Below are 16,400 nucleotides of genomic sequence, written 5' to 3'. Positions count from 1 at the left end.
CATCCCAATGTTGACAGGTATGCTTTAACTATAAAATATTTATAAGTTCCAATAAAATAAAGCTTTTTGCTTTTGCATAAAATGAAAGTTCTGGAGTCTGCACACGTGTCTGTTGTGTGATCTGCCCTCTGTGTGATGCCGTAAAGCTATTTCCCCGTATTTCTCCCGTATTTTCAAAAATATGCGCAACTCATACCGCCGAACCACAAGCGGACACCCCTCACTCTTAAATGTTGGTCTGTACTTTCTTTTTTTTTTAAACATGAAAACAGTTTGAAATAAATACAAACACGGTATGATTACCTTTGATTACAGGTGCGGTCGCCCCTCCCATACAATCCTCAAAACAGTCATATAGCAGAGTGAATGTCAGCTGGCGTTCAGAACGACAGAGTCACTCGCTGTTTTCAAGAAACAACTAAAAACTCAACTATTTAGTCTCCACTTCATTTCCTAATCTGCAATTGCCTCTCTGGATATACCACTAATTGAACTCAAAAAAATTAAATAAATAAATAATAATAATTTACTAAATTACTAAAAAAATAAATAAATTACTAATACTTTCCTTCTTAGACTTTACAGACCTGAAACTTGCCTCTAGCACTTATTCATTGTTGCTCTTATAGTTGTGTAAATTGCTTCCTTGTCCTCATTTATAAGTTGCTTTGGATAAAAGCGTCTGCTAATTGACTAAATGTAAATGTAAATATGCTCCATAGTGATAAATAGACGCTGCTTCCCAAACGGATTCTGTACACACGATTTAAAGCAGAGAGAAAGTCTGGGGGTGTCCTTTATTTTCACATCCCAATGTTGACAGGTATGCTTTAACTATAAAATATTTCTAAATTCCAATTCAAGAGTTCACACTTAGATATTGCTTGACAGCTGTAAGCAGGTTTGCCATGCTGTCCCGGGAGAGAACCCTGAGCTCGGAGATAGTTGAGCCCAGGGCTCCCGCCAGGTCCATAGAGCATGTGAAGGGAGTACGAGATCAGGTGGTTCTCGAGAGCTCCCCCTTTTGTAAAGGAGAAAAGGAGGAGAAAGGGGTGGATGGGGGGTTTCTTCGGAAAACTAAGATAAGGGAGTAATGTCTAGCTAGGCTACTTATAGTGGGTTTAGGATAGCTAACTAATGAGTGTAGATAGGTGGCCAGCTGCTGTCAATTATATCACGTGCTCCTCTCGAAATTAGTTTAAAAACTTCACTAAAATAAAGCTTTTTGCTTTTGTGTAAAATGTAAATTCTGGAGTCTGCACACGTGTCTGTTGTGTGATCTGCGCTTAACATCATCATTGGTTTAAATCAATATTCAATGCAACATTGGGTTCAAATCTAAAATTACATTGTGATTGCACAGTTTTACCCCAATGCTCGGTTTTGTCAAAATCTGACCCAACATTAGATGAAATCAACCCAGCATTGTGTTAGACTGTACAGTCTCAAACATCCAGACCATGACTGTGAATGCCAGCAAACAATTTCCACAGGTATTTAAGTTGAATCGTCCAATATCTGAATCTATTGTCCATCAAAATGACGTTATCTGATTCCCCTCGGATTAAGACGGTCATCGCCGCTGTTGATCTCCCGAATAATTAGATCATTTTCCGAGCGCTGAAAGCTGGCTATTTGGCAGCCGTCCATCGTGATCATTGTGAAGCGGCTTCATTCAGGCGCTGGTGCCGAAGACGGACGGATTGGTTGGTTGGTCAGTTTTTTGGGTCTGAATGGCCGGTTCTACCCGCTGCGCTGGACATTAAGGCCTGATGGACAGCGTTAAGCCTCTCCAAACACTGGAGGATGAACACAGCTGCTGGGAGAGACAGTGGCGCACTGTGTTCATGCTTACCAGTAAGTACACAGACTCAGCGGGAGGCTCCCAGGGGCCCCTCGGTGCATCTCTTGATTGTGTCCATCAAGCCTTGTGTCTTCTTTAAGTGTTGACACGCACATTCAGAGCGGCAGGAAAATACGTGCATGGTGTGTTTGGAAGCGAGATAGCCAGGCGACTGCTTTCTAGGCTCGCTTGCCAATGTTTGTTTATGTTGCTGTATCTGTCGGCTAATTTAGCTTGAACACAAGCTGCGAGTGCGCGTCCAGTAATGAACCCGGCGCTCGTTTGAATCTCTGCCATGCACGCTTTTATTCCGCACGTGCAATTACCAGGTCAGTCCGCCATCGGGAACTCTGACACAAACGAGGTTAAATGACTGCATGGGATTTTGGCTCCTCGTTCTGGCCCGCCACGACTAACAATTAGTTATGCAAATATATATGTATATAAGAGATGTAGAAAGCCAGTTTGTCGGCCAGAAAGCAATTAATGAGAACTCTGCTTGGACGAATCGCACTTCTGGCAGACTTGCGTGTAAAATAAGACCTTCATAATCAGAACCAGAGCTGCGATTCGTGAACGTGCATTTGCTTAAAAGAGCTTTTGAACGTGCCTTTTAGGAAAGCCAACGTTTAGCCATTAATTCACAAATCCCTTTAAGAGGCTGAGAGTGTTTCGTATTCCCACCGCGCCGGCTTTGCTTAAACCCTGGTAATGATAGATGTTTGACTTCTTCTGCGCCGCCGCCTTCTTGACTGATGAAGTCACTCGCGCTGGAGATCAGTGTGTGGTTTACTTTGACCTCACTGTAGTTAACCTGCCGCCAGTACTGTACTGCCTTCACACTAGGCTGATTGCGATGAAAGAATTGATGGGGGAACATTTCTGTGTGGGGAAAAAAAGATCTAAAACGTACGGCCTGTCACCCTGTACACTCTCAGAAACAATCATATTAAATCTGTCACTGGGGCGGCACCTTTTGTAAAGGTACACCTATGTACTTGATACTTGTGTGCTGTTGGGGATGTTTTCATCCACTCTAGGGTGAATTTGAGGCTTAATTTGGCCACAACTTGAATTTGAAATTATTTTTGCTGACGAATCTTATTTTGACACACATTTTGGGAAAATGCTTTGACAATTTTCAACATTTCAACAATACACTCCGGCAAATGTATTGATTGTTTGGAAAAGTGTCAGAAAGAGGATTTTCCTGATGAATCATCTGTTGATCTGCATCCCAATTATCCCAAATACTGCAGAAGACCTACTGGAACCAGCATGGAGCCAAGATTTTCATAGAAATCAGTCAAGTTTGGTGGAGGAGAAATCATGGTTTGGGGTTCATTCAGTATGGGGGCGTGCGAGAGATCTGCAACATCAACAGCCTGAGGTATCAAGACATTTGTGCTGCCCATTACATTACAAACCACAGGAGAGGGACAATTCTCCAGCAGGATAGCGCTCCTTCTCATACTTCAGCCTCCACATCAAAACTCCTGAAAGCAAAGAAGGTCAAGCTGCTCCAGGATTGGCCAGCCCAGTCACCAGACATAAACATTATTGAGCATGTCTGGGGTAAGATGAAGGAGGAGGCATTGAAGATGAACCCAAAGACTCTTGATGAACTCTGGGAGTCCAGCTGAAGGCTTTCTTCACCATTCCAGATGATTTTATTAATCAGTGATTTGAGTCATGTCAGAGATGTATGGATGCAGTCCTCCAAGCTCATGATGGAGTCAGTGATATTCTACACTGGACATTATTTCTGTTCAGTGATGACACTTTAGTCTAAGCAGAGTCAGATATTACTGTCCTAATGAAATCAGTGAAAATCAAGACATGATCAGATTTTATTGTGCTCAAATAAGCGTCATCTAGAGCCCTTTGCTTCTAATCCCAAATGATCAACTAAAAGTCAAGTTATTATTTGATGTTCGTAAAACTTGGATAGGCAACAAGACTTTTGTCAGGTAGTGTATTGCGATATATACATTTTTAAAGATTTTATTAATTTAGATTGACAGTGATGATCAAGTCTTTTTCTATGTGGTGCATATGCATACATTATAATAAATTATCAAGCAAGAATAAATTAGTGGAGTTTATTTATAAACTAATTTTGAGAGGATCACATGCTCATCATTGCTTGCAGACGATTCCTAAGCCACTATAAATACCCTGAGTTTCATTTAACAGCCATCTCTGTTTTGAAGAATCCCCCATCCACCCCTACTCCTCCTCCTTTCCTAGATGGGCGGCACAGTGGTTAGCACTGTTGCTTCACAGCAAGAACGTCACTGGTTCTAGTCCTTACCAACCGAGTTGACGTTTCTGTGCGGAGCCCGATGCGTACCCCCGACAGAGACTTAATAATCTCCATCCAGAATAACCTTCAAAAATAAAAAAGGCAAAATAACAAATAGTGTCTCGATGGAAGGATTACAAACCCAGCTGAGAACACTCCAACTACTTGAAGTCTACTCATTTACATTGGTGAACACAAACAAAATGCATTACCTTATGTGGAGTTAACTTATCCGGACGAGCGCCCAATTTTATGTTACGACCCCCTCGTTTGAGTCGCAACATAAAAGAGTTCGGACAACAAAAGCATGTATATGCAACTTATTTATTATACATAAAACAAAATAGAACAACAAATCAACAAACAAACAAATGTCTAGGGGAAAAATAAAGAAAATAACTACTTTAACTACACAAATAAATAATGCTAAACAAAACCATAAGGTTGCAGAAATGAAGAGATGATCTTGACACGAGGACGGCCCGTAGCCACACCGTCCCCCAGAAGCTAGCACACAAAACACTTTTATATGGTTTGAGCCTATTAGTGAACAACCAGGCACCCAATCAGGATCTGCCACATCCATACTGAAGTCCTGGGGTCGTCACAGTACCAAGGTCCTGGTGTAAGAGAAGTGGGGGTCGGGCTTTTGCTGTTATCACCCCAAAACTCTGGAACAGGCTTGAACCCCACATCAGACACGCTCCAGCTCTATCTGTTTTTAAAAACTTCTGAAACTCCATCTTTGTGCTTTAGCATTTGAGCCCTCTTGATGTTGAGGGGTTTGCCTTATGTTTTAAGTGTTTTGTGTGTGATGTGGGCGAAGCAGTGGCGCAGTAGGTAGTGCTGTCGCCTCACAGCAAGAAGACTGCTGGTTCAAGCCTCGGCTCAGTTGGCGTTTCTGTGTGGAGTTTGCATGTTCTCCCTGCGTTTGCATGGGTTTCCTCTGGGTGCTCCAGTTTCCCCCACAGACATGCAGTACAGGTGAACTGGGGAGGCTAAATTGTCCGTAGTGTATGAGTGTGTGTGTGAATGTGTGTGTGGATGTTTCCCAGAGATGGGTTGCAGCTGGAAAGGGCATCCGCTGTGTAAAAAAACGTGCTGGATAAGTTGGCGGTTCATTCCGCTGTGGCGACCCCGGATTGATAAAGGGACTAAGCCGACAAGAAAATGAATGAATGTATGTGATGTGGGACTTATTTTAATTAATATTGATTGTGTTCAGCATTTGGGCAGCGTTGTGTTGTAAAAACTATATAAATAATTAACTAACTCTTACAACAGAATTTTCAGGAACTCTGACATTGATGAAAATTTGAGATGTAAGGCGACACGGTGGCTCAATGGTTAGCACTGTCGCCTCACAGCAAGAAGGTTGCTGGTTCGAGTCCCGGCTGGGTTCAGTTGGTGTGTCTGTGTGGAGTTTGCATGTTCTTCCCATGTTGGCGTGGGTGTCCTCCGCCTTTCCCACCCAGTCCAAACACATGCGCTGTAGGGGAATTGGACAAAATTGGCTGTAGTGTATGAGTGTGTGTGAATGTTTGTGTGCATGGGTGTTTCCCAGTCGTGGGTTGCAGCCAAGTGTGCCGCAAGCTTACGTTTGAGTGAAGGTTTCGGCCGTTAGATCACCCCCTGGGGGCTGGCTGCAGTACAAGTCATAAAGCCCGCCTCCTCCGTGTTAATGAAGGAGACTTGAGCCCAAATAAAAAAAAATATTACACTTGCAATAAAATGTCCCGAAAGAAAGTTCTGGTGGATTAAGGCACTGGTTATTGTGCTGAAATAGGTGCAGATCTTCATTTTTGTAAACAGTTTGTTTTTAGCAGTAATTTAATGCTGGGCGTGTCATCGTGATTGACAGCTGTGATTGACAGTTTCTCAAAGCGCGGCGTCTGAGCTTCGGCAGGAGACTGAAGTAGACTGAAATGTTATTATTCGATTTCTGTGTTATTTTACCATGACAAAATGAGTTCAGCAGTAAACTATAGTTTCTGACATACATGATCCTGGTGGAACACTGTTTATTCGCTAAGTTCAGGGCTTTTTTCGGGCTTTATTAGTTTGCTGATACACGCCTAGCCACCCAGATAGCAAAACACAGTTCCGGCTAGATTCTCGCCTGCCGGAGACTTATCTCTTAGAGCTCAGACTGACTAATGTTACCTCTGCTGGACCTACTCCGGATGCCTGGACTCACTACCCAATTCCAGCCCGAGTCAATCGAGCCAGATGCGGCGGCCGAGCGAGCTGGCGCTGCCGCATGCGAGCCGGAATCAGCCCGCGACGCCGCGAGTAGGTTATGTGTTGCGGCCTGGAGCTGGCGCGATTGAATATATAAACCCCTCATATTTGTTAACGTTATTACATCTATTTGTGTTGATATGACAGCAAACGCATGCTGAGAAGTTCGGGGGGCGTAGTTGATTTTACATAAAGCGTTTGATTGGAAGCTTGACTCTGCTCATTTTCGCGGCTCCTCCTCTGGCTCCATCAGACGGTCCTTCTGCGCATGTCTGGCTCCAATTTCAGCAGTCTTTTGCGACAGTTTGTGCCCGTCAAGCAGGCGTTTTGCCCTCAAGGCGTTCAATGGGAAAAAGGGCTGTCGCGTCGTCCATATTTTTTACAGTCATTGGTTGCAGCTGAAAGGGCATCCACATAAGCTGGATAAGTTGGTGGTTCATTCCACCATGGTGACTCCTGATGAATAAAGGGATAATAAGCCGAGAGAAAATAAATGAATGAGTTGAGGCGTTGAGAAGTCCTGCTTTAATACAAAAGAATGCAAGTCAATTTCCAAGTCCAGCTATTTGAAATATCCCACATTCCAAGCAATCCTATTTTATTTTAGTTTTTAGTTTGCAATTGTTTGATATCGTTATTAGTTTGGTGGTTTTTCTTGAATCCACACTTTGCGTTTGTATCGTCAGCCAAATATGATAATGTGGCGGTTGGCGGCTGTGCTTATGGCGAGATCACAGGCATACCACAAATGCTGCAGGGGATGAATAATTTTGGAGTAATCCTTTGTTTTTTTGACCCAATTTTTCCAGGCCCTAATTTTCACCAGCGCTCCGGTCTGACATTTGATCTACTGCAGGATTTACAGCTGGTTCTGCTGAACAAAAAACAAAACAAGCCGAGCGCATCCACAAAGTGAGCCGGCGTCCAGAAACACACGTCTCTTTATGGCTGTTTAATTGGCAGTGAACTAACCAGCGTTTTCCTGCTCTTCAGCGTTTGAAAAGCTTCACGCCATGCTCGATTTGAAACTTCTCAGATTGCTGTTGTTGTATAAATCCGCAATAAGTGTTTTATTATGACTGCTCATAATCCTCTCTCCGGAGCCCACAATGGTCGGGCATCTGCTCCGAATCCTCCTCATTATCTGTGCCCGGGGAGGTGTGTCTTTTTGCAGATGTACCGTGAAATTTGTTTGCACAAAACTCCGAGTCCTAAACCTTTTGGGCAGTTTCCTTTGAATATTCATGAGGCGCGCAGACCTCACCCTATTCCTGAGCCGGGCTTATTATGAATATTCAAATGATGGGAGGTGGCGCTGCTCATGAATATGCATGAGGGGAAGGGGCCGCTTTGTAGCGCAACGGAAACCGGGCGTCTGAAACGGGTTCGAGACCCTCGGCAGCAGCACCAAACCATCTGGAGCTTTTTTGGTGGCTCAATATAACATGAGCCCGAGCCTTTGTCCAGATGCCACAAGTAGCCCGTGTACCTAAACGGCTTAAAGGATCCGCTGGTGCGCGTGTAGTGTCCGTATAGTGCAAATGCAGATACTGATGATGATGGTTAATGCTTGATGTGATTGAAATGGATGGGGATGGGGATTGCCTGTTTGTTTAATACAGGGGAAATCTTTGATTAAAGTTTAAAGTTTAATACCGTAGATTCAGATTTATTTCAGAAGAATTATTGGTCCTGCTGAATATTTTTCCCCAACAACGAGAAGTTTTATTAACTCATTTCTAATAACTGATTTCTTTTCTCTTTGCCATGATGACAGCACATAATATTTGACTATATATTCTTTAAGACACTAGTATTCCAGCCTGATCTCATGAGAAAACGTAAGTATTTTACGTTTTGCCAGTTTAGTGGCTAATTCGTACGAATTCGTACGAGTTCAGTCGTACGAAATGGTACGATTTTAAAAAGGAGGCGTGGCACCTGACCCCACCCCTAACCCCAAACGTCATTGGGGGATGAGCAAATCGTACTAAATTGTACGAATTAGATCGTACGAATTCATACGAATTAGCCACTAAATGAAAAAGTTACGAATTGCCGTGAGATTGTGTTGAGTGTTCAGCTTAAAGTGAAATTTAAAGGCTTAACCAGGTTAATTAGGGTAAAGTTAGGGTAATTAGGCAAGTCATTGTATAACTGGTTTGTTCCAACACAGGCTCATTGTGGAAAAGTACCCTCGTCTATTTTTCTGGAGAGCGTGAATTATGTAGCCTGAGGTAGCCTGACTGCATTTCATCTTTGAAATCAACGGTATGACGCTGCTGACGGCTTCTGTTTCTTTTAGTGCTATCTTCGTGTGTCTGCTTTTCCGCTGTTACTAGTATGCCTAGTGGCTCGCCATGTATGTTGTTGGACTTGAGAGGCAGGGAAGAGTCGACTGCAATGACAGGGTTCAAGTCTAGTAAAAAAACGGTTCTAGGAAGCCGGTGAAACAAAAACAGAAGGCAAAAAAATAAAATAAGCAAGTAAATAACAGGGTGAGATTGTGGTAAAACCTGAAAACGGGGTTAAATTCAGGTGGTTGTGTGGGCTTTTTGTTCTGGGTTGCTTTTGAAAACAATATTGGTTGGGTTTAGGGAAGGCGGTGGGTGGAGGGATTGATCGGTCAGTCAATCAGTCGACAGCGGCCTCTGGTGAATGTTCACGAGAGAAATTTGAGATCTAAAAAGCATACACAGCGGCCTCTGGTGGATTCACCAAAACAAAAACTGCAAAAAAATAAAATAAAAATGTAGCTCCTGGGACGTATTTCGCACTCCTCAGAAATGTATACAGGGGTGCATATCAATAATGAGCCTGGGTTGGTTTGTTCTGTAGACAATCTGAAAAAAAATATATCTTGCTAATAATGGTTAATGAATTTTAAAAAATAAAACTTTTATTTTAGCCAAAATAAAACAAATAAGACTTTCTCTAGGAGAAAAAAAATATTTTAGGAAACACTGTGAAAATTTCCTGGCTCTGATAAACATCACTTGGAAAATATTTGACAAAGAAAAACAAAATTCACATAGGAGGGCGAATGGTTTAACTATATAACTGTATATATAGTGCAGGTTACTTAAGCTTTTTGTTCAAATTGAAAGTCTAGGTAGAGGTGTAGGTTAAAATGGAAACTAAATTATTTCAAATTTCACCTTTGATCAAAAGAGAAATTAAACGTCTAACATTTTACAAAATAATCTAACAATTTATTTTTAAAAATGATGACACAGAGGAAACCCACGCCAACACGGGGAGGACATGCAAACTCCACACAGTTGAGGCCACAGTGCTAACCATTGAGTCACCGTGCTGCCCTAGAATTAAAAATAAAAATTGTTTAAATTTCACAATAATTAAAATAGAATAGAAATTGCTTTTAAAAATCCATAAAAATTATGCCGTTCAAATATATTTTGATTTATCAAATTTAAAGCATTATATAAATTAAAAACTTTATATTAAATGATTACAAATAAACATGAATTATTATTGTTAATATTAATTATTTATTCAATAGCTAATTCAATATTAGCATATGCATTAAAATTAAACTTATTTTAAATACTCTTATATACTATTAAAATTGCAAAAGTAGTTATTATTTTGCATTATATGAACATAAATGTGTTATAGTAATGTGTGTATTAATATTGTATTAACTTTTATAAATTGAAAATTTAATTGATAGATGACCACATTTAAGTGTAATTATTATTTTTTATTATAATAAAATTTGTGTTATAATAAAAACAGCATTATGTTGTATATGTACATAAGTAATGTGTAAATGTGTGTATATATATATATATATAATTAATAATAATTATTCTTATTTAATATTAGCAGTTAAATTAATTATTAAAATGTATAAATACATTTCTACTTTTGAATACATTTGACTTTTCAATATGAAATCCAAATCACAGTTAGCTTAAAGTAAAGTGACTGAAATCATCAGCCTATGTAAAGATTTCACAATGTATGTGCGTTTATTAAGTAGTATTTCTCAATATTTACATTTTTCATTGTTTTCAGAATTGCCCAAAAATAATTAGCTTTGAGACAGTAATCAATAACCAAAAGAAAGTTTGTTACAGTAGAAATTATTTTACATTTTGTACTCAACAGTTCTTGTATACACTAAGCAGAAATGATTCAAAATGTCATGTGCGACTTCTCACTTATAATCCACGTATAAATCTATTGTTTAGGTTTAAAGATTAACAGTTCATAATCCATGCAAAATGGACCAAACCTCCAACAAGATTCCTTTTATCCAAAGTCTTGAGAATATCACAGAACTGACCGCATGTTTCATTTCTCACAGATAAAGTGATTCAGCATGTATTTCTACAAGACTGACTGATTTACAGCAGTTCCTCATTGAAGCATGAGACTCATTCCAAAACCGTGGGTACTTTTCATGCATTTTCCTCCATTCATGTACAACAAATGTATAACTCAAAATAAACTCAATCCATTGCTAATGTTATAGAATGCAAAATGATTCATGTGCTAGTGAACATTTGATTCTGGTACTAATGCTGTTACGGTTTTTACTTATCGTTTAACTTTTTAAACCATAACTCAGTTGACGGTACCAGAGTTGGCAATAATAGAGTTGACCATAATAGAGTAGACAGAGTAACAGAGTTAAATGTTACATGTTACATATAAATGTTGACAGTAACAGAGTTGATGGTGGGAGTTGACAGTGACAGACTTGACGGTAACAGGGTTGATGGTAACAGAGTTGACCATAACAGAGTTGAGTAACAGTATCAGCAGTTACAGCGTTGACCATAACAGAGTTGACTAATAGTATCAGCAATTACAGAGTTGACAATAACAGAGTTGAGTAACAGTATCAGCAGTTACAGAGTTGACCATAACAGAGTTGACTAACAGTATCGGCAGATACAGAGTTGACCATAACAGAGTTGACTAACAGTATCGGCAGTTACAGAGTTGACCATAAAAGAGTTGAGTAACAGTATCGGCAGTTACAGAGTTGACCATAACAGAGTTGACTAACAGTATCAGCAATTACAGAGTTGACCATAACAGAGTTGACTAACAGTATTGGCAGTTACAGAGTTGACCATAACAGAGTTGACTAACAGTATCTGCTATTACAGAGTTGACCATAACAGAGTTGACTAACAGTATCGGCAGTTACAGGGTTGACCATAACAGAGTTGACTAACAGTATCGGCAGTTACAGAGTTGACCATAACAGTGTTGACTAATAGTATCGGCAGTTACAGAGTTGACCATAACAGAGTTGACTAACAGTATCTGCTATTACAGAGTTTACCAAAACAGAGTTGACTAATAGTATCGGCAGATACAGAGTAGACCATAACAGAGTTGACTAACAGTATCGGCAGATACAGAGTTGACCATAACAGAGTTGACTAACAGTATCGGCAGTTACAGGGTTGACCATAACAGAGTTGACTAACAGTATTGGCAGTTACAGAGTTGACCATAACAGAGTTGACTAACAGTATCGGCAGATACAGAGTTGACCATAACAGAGTTGACTAACAGTATTGGCAGTTACAGAGTTGACCATAACAGAGTTGACTAACAGTATCGGCAGATACAGAGTTGACCATAACAGTGTTGACTAATAGTATCAGCAATTACAGAGTTGACAATAACAGAGTTGACTAACAGTATCGGCAGTTACAGAGTTGACCATAACAGAGTTGACTAACAGTATCGGCAGTTACAGAGTTGACCATAACAGAGTTGACTAACAGTATCGGCAGATACAGAGTTGACCATAACAGTGTTGACTAATAGTATCAGCAATTACAGAGTTGACCATAACAGAGTTGACTAACAGTATCGGCAGTTACAGAGTTGACCATAACAGAGTTGACTAACAGTATCGGCAGTTACAGAGTAGACCATAACAGAGTTGACTAACAGTATCGGCAGTTACAGAGTTGACCATAACAGAGTTGACTAATAGTATCAGCAATTACAGAGTTGACCATAACAGAGTTGACTAACAGTATCGGCAGATACAGAATTGACCATAACATAGTTGACTAACAGTATCAGCAGTTACAGAGTTGACCATAACAGAGTTGACTAACAGTATCGGCAGTTACAGAGTTGACCATAACAGAGTTGACTAATAGTATCAGCAATTACAGAGTTGACAATAACAGAGTTGACTAACAGTATCGGCAGTTACAGAGTTGACCATAACAGAGTTGACTAATAGTATCAGCAGTTACAGAGTTGACCATAACAGAGTTGACTAACAGTATCAGCAGTTACAAAGTTGACCATAACAGAGTTGACTAACAGTATCAGCAGTTACAGAGTTGACCATAACAGAGTTGACTAACAGTATCGGCAGATACAGAATTGACCATAACATAGTTGACTAACAGTATTGGCAGATACAGAGTTGACCATAACAGAGTTGACTAACAGTATCAGCAGTTACAGAGTTGACCATAACAGAGTTGACTAACAGTATCAGCAGTTACAGAGTTGACCATAACAGAGTTGACTAACAGTATCAGCAGTTACAGAGTTGACCATAACAGAGTTGACTAACAGTATCGGCAGATACAGAATTGACCATAACATAGTTGACTAACAGTATCGGCAGATACAGAGTTGACCATAACAGAGTTGACTAACAGTATCGGCAGTTACAGGGTTGACCATAACAGAGTTGACCGTAACTGAGTTGGCTAACAGTATTGACAATAGTAGGGTTGACTGTAACAGTATTGACTAACAGAGTTTACCATATAAGAGTTGACAGTAACCAGGTAGACAGAGTAACAGAGTTGTCTATAAAAATGTTGACAATAACATTGTTGATGGTAAGAGTTGACAGTAACAGAGTTGACAGTAACAGTATTGATAGAGTAATAAAGTTGGCATTAACAGAGTTGACTTACAGCATTAACAGTAACAGAGTTGACCGTAACACAGTTGGCTAACAATATTTACAGTAACAGGGTTGACCTTAACAGATTTAACCATAACAGTATTGACAGTAACAGGGTTGACAGTAACAGAGTTGGCTAACAATATTGACCGTAACAGTATTGACAGTAACAGGGTTGACAGTAACAGATTTGGCTAACAATATTGACCGTAACAGTATTGACAGTAACAGGGTTGATGATTGCAGGGTTGATGGTAACAGAGTTAACCGTAACAGAGTTGACAGTACAGTGTAGACAGAATAACAGAGTGACTGTAAAATGTTGACAGTAGCAGGGTTGACAGTAACAGAGTGGACACGATCAAGTAGCAGAATTGACAGTAGCAGAGCAGAGATTTACTCTTCACTTTTATATCTTGATTTATTCATGTTTGGAGGTTTGTAGTGGAATGATTCACATTGGAGTGTTTGTTTATCTCATATTTTCTTCAGTAATGCTCTGATATACACTGTTGTATTTACTGTTGTTTACGCGGCGGCCCCGTCTGCAGTCTTCAGGGCCCTCAGGTTATTTTCAGGGCCTGAAGACTCTTGTGAATCATGCTGACTTTATCAGCCTCTCGAGTCGTGCTTTTGTCCAGACGGAGTTCAGTGACGGAGCGGCTAACACTGCAGTCATGAAGTTCCTGAAGCCTGACACACACTTCTGTCCACACTGATGCTCTCGGAGAGTCACACATGCTGTTTGTCAGACCGCAAAACATGCTTTCATTCTGCTTTCAAGAGATAGATCATGCAGTTTACTCACTGTTCACTTACCTTCAAGCGGTTTTAAAACTTTAAGTGTTTTGTTGAACACTAAAGAAGCTATTTTTAAGAATGTTGGAAGCCTGTAACCATTGACTTCCATAGAGGAAAAAATAAATAATATGGAAGTCAGTGGTTACAGGTTTCCAACATTTATCAAAATATCTTCTCAAAAGTCAAACAGGTTTAGAACAATTAAATTGTGAGTAAATTATGACAGAATTATAATTTTTTGGGTGAACTATCTCTTAAAATGTGCAATTAAGTGGACTACATAACCAGAAAATAAAAATAGACAGAAACTAATTAATGTATTATTTCTAAATTCTTTTCAGAATTGAGCATGGTTTAGTTTTAGATTAGTTTATTTAAAAAATTACACGGGCAATTCCCTGAAATGCGTCAAGCACACACTTAATACAACACCTTACCGAGATGGATCCCCTTTTGCCTTCAGAACTGCCTTAATCATGCATGGCAGATTCAACAAGCTTCTGGAAATATTTCTCAGAGATTTTGCTCCATATTGACATGATAGCATCACACAGTTGCTGCAGATTTGTCGGCTGCACATCCATGATGCCAATCTCCCATTCCACCACATCCCAAAGCTGCTCTATTGGATTGAGATCTGCTGACTGTGGAGGCCATTTGAGTACAGTGAACTCATTGTCATGTTCAGGAAACCAGTCTGAGATGATTGAGCTTTATGACATGCTGTGTTATCCTGCTGGAAGTAGCCATCAGAAGATGGAGACACTGTGCTCATAAAGGGATGGACATGGTCAGCAGCAATACTCAGGTAGGCTGTGGCGTTGATGCTCAACTGGTACTAATGACCCCAAAGTGTGCCAAGAAAATCTCCCCCACACCATTACACCACCACCACCAGCCTGAACCGCTGATACAAGGCAGGATGGATCCATGCTTTCATGTTGTTGAGGCCAAATTGTGAGCCGAGCATCTGAATGTGTCAGCAGAAATGGAGACTCATCAGAGCAGCAACGTTTCTCCAATCTTCTATTGTCCAGTTTTGGTGAGTCTGTGTGAATTGTAGCCTCAGTTTCCTGTTCTTAGCTGACAGGAGCGGCACCCGGTGTGCTCTTCTGCTGCTGTAGCCCATCCGCCTCAAGGTTGGACGTGTTGTGTGTTCAGAGATGCTCTTCTGCAGAGCTCGGTTGTAACGAGTGCTTATTTGAGTTACTGTTGCCTTTCTATCAGCTGGAACCAGTCTGGCCATTCTCCTCTGACCTCTGGCATCAACAAGGCATTTGCGCTCACAGAACTGCCGCTCACTGGATATTTCCTCTTTATCGGACCATTTTCTCTAAACCCTAGAGATGGTTGTGCGTGAAAATCCCAGTAGATCAGCAGTTTCTGAAATACTCAGAGCCACAACCATGCCACATCAAGGTCACTTAAATCCCCTTTTTTTCCATTCTGATGCTCTGTGTGAACTGCAGCAGATCGTCTTAACCATGTCTTCATGCCTAAATACATTGAGTTGCTGCCATGGGATTGGCTGGTTAGAAATTTGCGTTAACAAGCAGTTGGACAGGTGTAGCTAATAAAGTGGCCAGTGAGTGTATTTTAACATTCACATGAAGCGCTTTGAAATGTGCATCTTTTTTATTCGATGTTTGACAATCTCAACTGAAACATGAAGAGAGGGCGGGGCATAGTGTAGCCCCTCCCCTTTGAAAAGCAGCCAATAGCGTGTTGTTTTTCTCACAGCTCTGCCAGTGAGATTGCTTGAGCTTAAGTGCATCAAATGAAAAGCCAATGAGGAGAAGGGGGCGGGGCATATTAGGTTCTAGAGAGCGTTTGATTGGCCAGAAAGTTTGATGAGAAACTGAAGTATGAGGTGACATCAATAAACATTTAGGCCGAAGTGACAAACTGCAAACTTTAGATGTTTATATCAGGCTTATATCTTCTAAACATGAGTTTTATCACTGTTTTGGTGCACACTAGCTTATAGACATCGCTAAAACTAACAATACTAATGCTGGCATCTATAATAATTATTTTAATATCATGAGATGCACTTAAATGCGCGATTCTTCAGAAAAAAGGAGCATGGTTTTGATGTATTTCTGTGTCTGTGTTTTGGAGGACCAAACATGAAGAGCTGACATATGGATCGGCGGTGGGGCCCCGCCAGCGGTTATGACAATGAGGGGCCCTGCTTTTGCCCTCTATAGGAAATCCACCTGTTCGGTTTGATAGTATCCCAACACCAAAGTGACAAGACTTGAATAGATCTCGAATCG

General features: G+C 40.5%; 1 protein-coding gene and 2 long non-coding RNA genes across 24 annotated transcripts in view; 2 read left to right on the top strand and 1 right to left on the bottom strand.

Annotated features, from left to right (window-relative positions):
* Window positions 1–16,400, bottom strand: part of traf3ip2b (TRAF3 interacting protein 2b) — an 872,991-nt gene that overhangs the window by 504,921 nt on the left and 351,670 nt on the right. The window lies entirely within an intron of this gene.
* Window positions 1–16,400, top strand: part of LOC147834931 (uncharacterized) — a 182,724-nt gene that overhangs the window by 116,700 nt on the left and 49,624 nt on the right. The gene's annotated exons all lie outside the window — the stretch shown is intronic.
* Window positions 4,096–9,401, top strand: LOC147841920 (uncharacterized). The gene is made up of 3 exons (XR_015503067.1): window positions 4,096–5,729; window positions 6,788–8,202; window positions 8,466–9,401. It is a non-coding gene; the product is annotated as an uncharacterized LOC147841920 (long non-coding RNA).

Source organism: Danio rerio, chromosome 11 (genome assembly GCF_052040795.2).
Source record: "Danio rerio strain M-AB ecotype USA chromosome 11, GRCz13ab, whole genome shotgun sequence".
NCBI classification, from domain to species: domain Eukaryota; kingdom Metazoa; phylum Chordata; class Actinopteri; order Cypriniformes; family Danionidae; genus Danio; species Danio rerio.
Note: the sequence above shows the minus strand (reverse complement) of the source record. Positions and strands in the feature narration are given on the sequence as shown.